A 7,516-nucleotide genomic window follows, 5' to 3' on the forward strand; every position below is an offset into this window, starting at 1 on the left:
CAGGAAGAGTTTCCATGTCTTCCTTTGAGCCAGGGAAATTCACTTGCATTTTGTCCTCATCCTCATTACCTACGGTTTATTGTATAAACCCAGACTCTAAGAAGCCTGGCCTCACTAGGATCTGCAAATCCCCTTTTCACCCAGAAAAGTCTAGCTCTAGCTTTTTGCAACTGTTGTTTTTGAAGAGGGCTTCAGGAGCATTTCTGGGAGTCACAAGGTGACCATTAATTCCTTTGTTCTTGTTTGGATCTTGTCCTCTCCCCCCCCCCCGCCCCCGCAAGGGAGGCTGCCCCTGTGTCAGTGCAGGGACAGCCTCAGGGCTGCAAAAGTGACACAGGTGGATCTTGCTTTTGTTAGCCAGTGGCCATAGGGGTAGATTGTTCCTTTATACTAAATTGTTATGTGAGCTTGCACGTACACAGGAATGGAGAATGCTCTCAGGTCATATTTCAAAATATCTGTCACTGCCTGCAAGCTCTCTATGTGCCCACCCTCGATGGCCCGGTAACCCCTTCCTCTTGGCCCTGTACCCTTGCCACCTGCTCCGTGGCTTCTGAGCCACAGGCAGCCCTCCGTTGAAGGGAGAAGTGACTGCAGTCGCAAATGCCCATTCCTGTCCTTGGCAACAGTTCCTCCACGGGAAGAGGGAAGGGAGTGTCAAGAAGGGTCATTCTGCCACTGTCACAGCTCTTATCTAGATCAGAAATTAAGCCTGCCTTCCATATGGTAAGGCAAAATTCAAGCGAATAGATTTGATAGGCACCATTGACCTATGGCTGAGCCAACAGGAAAAAGGGGATTTATATACTCAGTTGGGAAAAGAATACCTAAAGGAGATGGGTAAATTAGAAACAAAGTTAAAACAAACAAACAAACAGGGGAGCCTGATTGGTTTGGTCGGTTAAGTGTCCAACTTCGGCTCAGGTCCTATCACGGTTTGTGAGTTTGAGCCCCGTACTGGGCTCTGTGCTGACAGCTCAGAGCCTGGAGCCTGCTTCAGATTCTGTGTCTCCCTCTCTCTCTGCCCCTCGTCCACTCATGCTCTCTCTCTCGAAAATATCATGCTCTCTCTCAAAAATAAATAAACGTTAAAAAATTTTAAACAAACAAACAAAAACTTCTGACGGTAACTTCTCTAACAGGTAATCAACATCTCTCTTAATCTTTTCCTGACAGGCTGTTAACATAAATGTCATCTTTTCCTAACTGATGTAAGCAGTAAGTGCCTCTGTCAGCTGGGGATTGATAAGCAAATCTACAGTGACAACACCATGCAATGCCACGGGGCTGTCAGATGGTGACCAATTCAGGAACAGCAAAACCCCATTTTCTCTAAAGTGGCTTCATCTAGCATGGTATGAAAACTGTAGCAAAGAGTTTTTCTTTTTTGTAAGTTTGGTAAATATATATATTATACATCTATATATCGATTTAGATATTTTCATCTCTGTATTTTCTTTCTCACATGTATAAAGGTCGGATGTCTAAAACAGAGATTCTCACTGTTGAAAAGAAGCAGGTTACAAGGAGACACGTGTTGTCACCCTTCTGAACTTGAACATCTCAAAAGCTCTCTTTTTGATTGGTTCCCTGAGGCCAGGCTCATGACGGTCTTTCCTGGGGCTATGTTAGACCTCCAGCAACCCTCAGTTTGTTCTCCATATTTATGAGTCTCTTTGTTTTGTCCCCCTCCCTGTTTTTATATTATTTTTGTTTCCCTTCCCTTATGTTCATCTGTTTTGTCTCTTAAAGTCCTCATATGAGTGAAGTCATATGATTTTTGTCTTTCTCTGACTAATTTCACTTAGCATAATACCCTCCAGTTCCATCCACGTAGTTGCAAATGGCAAGATTTCATTCTTTTGATTGCCGAGTAATACTCCATTGTATATATATACCACACCTTCTTTATCCATTCATCCATCGATGGACATTTGGGCTCTTTCCATACTTTGGTTATTGTTGATAGTGCTGCTAGAAACATGGGGGTGCATGTGTCCCTTCGAAACAGCATACTTGTATCCCTTGGATAAATGCCTAGTAGTGCAATTGCTGGGTCGTAGGGTAGTTCTATTTTTACTTTTTTGAGACACCCCCATACTGTTTTCCAGAGTGGCTGCACCAGCTTGCATTCCCACCAACAATGCAAAAGAGATCCTCTTTCTCCACATCCTCGCCGACATCTGTTGTTGCCTGAGTTGTTAATGTTAGCCATTCTGACAGGGGTAAGGTGGTATCTCATTGTGGTTTTGATTTGTATTTCCCTGATGATGAGTGATGTGGAGCATTTTTTCATGTGTCGGTTGGCCACCTGGATGTCTTCTTTGAAGAAGTGTCTATTCATGTGTTTTGCCCATTTCTTCACTGGATTATTTGTTTTTTGGGTGTTGTGTTTGGTAAGTTCTTTGTAGATTTTGGATACTAACCATTTACCTGATATGTCATTTGCAAATATCTTCTCCCATTCTGTCAGTTGCCTTTTAGTTTTGCTGATTGTTTCCTTCGCTGTGCAGAAGCTTTTTATTTTGATGAGGTCCCAGTAGTTCATTTTTGCTTTTGTTTCCCTTGCCTCCAGGGACGTGTTGAGTAAGAAATTGCTGCGGGCAAGATCAAAGAGGTTAGGGTTAGCTTTCTCCTCGAGGATTTTGATGGCTTCCTGTCTTACATTGAGGTCTTTCATCCACTTTGAATTTATTTTTGTGTATGGTGTAAGAAAGTGGTCCAGGTTCATTCTTCTGCATGTTGCTGTCCAGTTTTCCCAGCACCACTTGCTGAAGAGACTGTCTTTATCCCATTGGATAATCTTTCCTACTTTGTCAAATATTAGTTGCCCATACATTTGTGGGTCCATTTCTGGGTTGTCTGTTCTATTCCATTGATCTGAGTGTCTGTTCTTGTGCCAATGTTTATTTTATTTTTGAGAGAGAGAGAGAGACAGAGTGAGAACCGGGGAGGGGAAGAGAGAGAGACACACACAGAATCCAAAGCAGGCTCCAGGCTCTGAGCTGTTAGAGCCCAACGTGGGGCTCGAACTCGTGAACCATGAGATCATGACCTGAGCCGAAGTTGGACACTTAACCGACTGAGCCACCCAGGCACCCTGACGCCTGCCTTTCTGATCTCAGATATGCCCACCAGGGATTCCATCAAAGGAGATATTACAAAAAGCTCTCCAGGACTGTTCAAGAAGCTAGGTATAGTGGGAATTGCCCTTGACCTGGATATTAAAACCATTCCAGGAGGATTCTGGCATTTTGAACTCTTGCTCCCTGGCTAACACTTCTGTGAGAGATAATATTTTCATTTATTTTCCCCACTCATGTTAACATTATACATTAATATTATACATCCTGTTATACACCATGTATATTCTAGGCATCAGGGCATAGGAATGAAGAAGACAGATAAGGTGTCTGCCCTCACTGATGAGCTTCATGCCCTATTTTGATAAATATTTAACATTCACTAAGATGTGTATTGAATGTCTACACGGTGCCAGGCACTGCTTTGACGGTGGGAATACAGGTGTGGGCAAAACAGAGCTCTCCTCTCACAGAGCGACAGAAGTGATAAGCCAGCAGAGCCAGGAACGATACAATGTTTCTCTGCCTCCTGTCATTTCTGTATTCCTCTCCTCCCCACCCCGTCCAAGCCCTTGGAAGATTTTCTAGCTATAAGAGTTTGAAATTAGATAATTCCCCTCCACGGTTTACATGGTCACCAAAGTTTTTTACTAGGCAAAGAGGGAGGACTCAGAACATTTCGTCCAACTCTTCCATGTTATATTTGCAGAATTTGAGATTCAAATAGGTTGTAACTTGGCCCTCAATCATTACTGCATGGTATAGTCAACACTGGAGCCCACGTTTCCTGATCCCCATCCTTGAACTCATCCTACTTGGTCCACTGCTTGTATGAAAACAGCTGATGATAGCTATATTTGCCATACATGATCAATGATTGACTTTAAAATAAGAATGGACTTATTTTTTTTCATATGGAAGTGTTTTTGACCAGAAATTAATTAATTAAGTGTAAAAAAAGGTAGACCGGAAGTGTGCAGAAACATTGTTATCTCTAGGGAATATTAATGGTCAAAACTTAAAACTTGAAAATCATCATGATTTAGATTTTTCTTTGTAATGGATACTTGGTTGTGGGAAGAAAGTTTAGAGATTACATATAGTCTGGAATTAGGTCACTGCCAATAAAAGATCGTGCTAATATTAAAAATTTGTAACCCAATGTTCTTTGGTTTGGAAGGATGTTATTTATTGTTTATATATGTATCTACTCACTTAGAGAATTATTTTCCAAGGTGACCTTGTCATGGAATGCAGAGTTAGTACAGAAATCCCTGGAGTGTCCTTATAGCCACCTAGAATTGTAATAGACAGCAAGAATCTAGCCTCATAAGGGCTAACTTGGAACATGTAGAGGAAAGAAAAGGGCTAATGGAAGGTGAGAGATTTAGATACATGTTTCAGGATTCAGCTCTGGGTTTTGTGACATCAGGGAAACCATTGTCAGCAGAGCTTTGACCTTCTTGGGAGACAGATAATAAATCTAGCACATCAGAGTGATGGTGGAGCTGAACTGCTGAATGACAAATAACAGTGTTGCTGATGGGCTGTTGTAGAAGCTTAGCATGTGAATGTTCTGGAGACGTTGTCCTCTCTCTGAACACCAAAATACCTGTCACTTCAGGGGGTTGACATCCTGTTCTTCTCAAGCCATTGACTGCATTTATGTTGCAAGACAGAGAATATGGCACAAGCAACAGTTCTTAGTAATTTAATTCTTATACATACAATGCTTAAGGGTCTAATTGAAATATAGTAACACGCACCCATGTTGTACCAGTGAATTTTGCCACATGCATACACCTGCACAGTCACTACACTGTGAAGACAAAAACATTTCCCCTACCTGGAAAATTTCCTTACCAGTCTGCAGTCAATTCACTCACTGGAGTCAGTTGCTGCTCTGCTTTGTAACAATGTAGTTTAGTCTTGCCTGATCTAATATTTTTGTATGAATTGAATCAAACATGGACTCTTTTTTTTTTTTTTTTGGTCTGGTTTCTTACATGTGGTGTACGTTTGTGAGATTCGTCCATGCTGTGTTAGTAGTTCATTCCTTTTCATTGTTGAGTAGAATTCCACATGGAACCTATTCACTTGATGTTCCTTCAGGTGTTTTCTAATCTGGGGCTATTATGAACAAAGCTGCTATGAACGTTCTTGTACAAGTCTTTTCAGGGACCTGTCTCTCTTTTGAAGAAACACACAAGAGTGGAATTGCTGGGCTATAGGTTAGATGTATGTTTAACTTTTGTGTGTGTGTGTGTGTGTGTGTGTGTGTGTGTGTGTGCAAATTTCCAACATTTCCAAGTGGTTGTGTTATTTACGCTTCAGCCAGTAGTGTACAAGAATTCCATTTGCTCAATCTCCATACTACCAACTTCTGAAATGGCCTGGTTTCGATTTCTTTCTTTTGCCCTGCTAGTGGTTGGGTAGTATCATCTCAGCCTCTTCATGAAAACTAATAATTCTGAGCATCTTTTCTTACCCTTATAGACATAGTCACATTCTTCTGTGAAGTGCTCAATTTTTATTGGGTTGTTTTTTTTATATTTGTTATTTTTTGACCTTCTTGTTTTTATTTTAATTCTAGTAAACATACACTGTTATATTCGTTTTAGGTGTACAACATAGTGATTCATCATTTCTATACATTACTCAGTGCTCAGTGCGTCTCCTTTCTTCATATTGACTTATAGTAGTTCTTTATATATTCCAGTTACATATGTCAGATATAATGTGTCACAAACATATTTTTTAGTCTGGGTCTCACCTATCATTTTCTTTTTTAATGTTTATTTATTTTTGAGAGAGAGAGAGAGAGAGAAGGAGGCAAAGAGAGAGAGAGAGAGGGAGACAGAAAACAAAGCAGGCTTCAAGCTCTGAGCTATCAGCACTAAGCCAGAGGCAGGGCTCCAACCCATCAACCCTAAGAGCATGACCGGAAGTCAGAGACTTAACTGACTGAGCCACCCAGGCACCACACACACACACACACACACCCCTATCATTTTCTTAATGGCACCTTTAAAAAATATATTTAAAAAAATTATAATTTATTTTCTTTAGTAATTATAATCATGAAATCTTTGCTCCCCTAAGGTTGCACAGATGCTCTGTCATCTTTAATATTTTTCTTCCACGTTCGAGCCCATTTACTTGGTGTCAGGTGCACCAGGCCTGCATCACCAGCCTAGGTTTCTCTGCCTGCGTCGATACTCCCGAGCGCGTGAAGCCCGTGCCACCCGCTGCAGCATGCCGCTGTCCTGATCCAGGAGCTTCTCCCGGTTCACCGGGTCCACCACGTCCTCCGCCATCAGCTTCATCCTGCGCTCCAGGGTGACCACGACCGCAGAAGGCCAGAGCAACGGCGTGAGGCACTGCACCTCCCAAGCTGTCGCGGGTCACGGCACACACGTGGCGCGGGCTGAGCTTGATGAGCTTCAGGGGATCCATGAGGGCGGCGAACGGCGTGGGGCGCATGCGCCATGAGGTCTGACATGCGCCGTGACGTCTCCGCCGTAGGGACAGTGGCGGTGCTCGTCGGCTTCTGAGCCTGGCGGTCTTGGCTTGGGGGGTCAGCGACGGGATCCGGAAGCTGGGCAGTGCTTTGTCTTTGTCCTGCGGGACCTGCAGTGGCCCGGCTCAGGCGTCTTCTGGGCCTGTTCCCCAGGTGGCCTTGGGCATGAAAGGTTGAGCAGCAGCTCAGTGTGCACGATGGCCGCGTCCTCTTCCGGGAAGCCGTGCACTTGCCCCTGCGCCGTGGCCGCCGCGGCTGTTTCTGCACCTCACGCCCAGCCCCCGGCTGCTCCTGGATCCTCATCTTCGCCGTGGTCTCCTTCTGGTGCGAAGTGTACGCCAGGATTGCCTCGTGCTCACGCAGGTAGCCATCTGGGGTGACGAGCGGTCGTGGCGGGGCTGCGCACACAGGTGGCAGCCCTCCACATCTTGAGGGCTTGCTGGAATGTTCTGGGTCCTGCAGCCTGTGGCTTTTTTCTCACTGTAGGGGCAGGCAGCCCCCACCCTGCAGTTCTTGCCATAATGCCTCCCTCACAAACGACTCCTTGTCCCTTCGTTGCTTCTTCAACTGTATCTATGCCTTGCTTTCTTTCAGAAACTTCGTGGCTTTATGTTTATGTGTGTGATCCACCCCATATTAATCTTTGTGTTTTAGCGTAAAGTAGGAGGCACGGTTCATGTTTTTCTGTGTTTATTTAGTTATTCCATTTGTTGAAAAGACCTTTCTTTAATGAATTGCTTTGGTGTCTTTGTTGAAAATTATTTTGGAATCTCTGTGTGTCTTTTGCTGGACTTTATTTTTACACCAGTACCACTCTTAAATTATCTTAAATACTGTAGATTATAACGAATGTTGAGATCAGAGTTCTTTTTCAAGATTGATTTGGTTTGGCTAATCTTGGACCTTGTCATTT

This window comes from Lynx canadensis, chromosome D2 (genome assembly GCF_007474595.2).
Source record: "Lynx canadensis isolate LIC74 chromosome D2, mLynCan4.pri.v2, whole genome shotgun sequence".
Lineage (NCBI taxonomy): Eukaryota > Metazoa > Chordata > Mammalia > Carnivora > Felidae > Lynx > Lynx canadensis.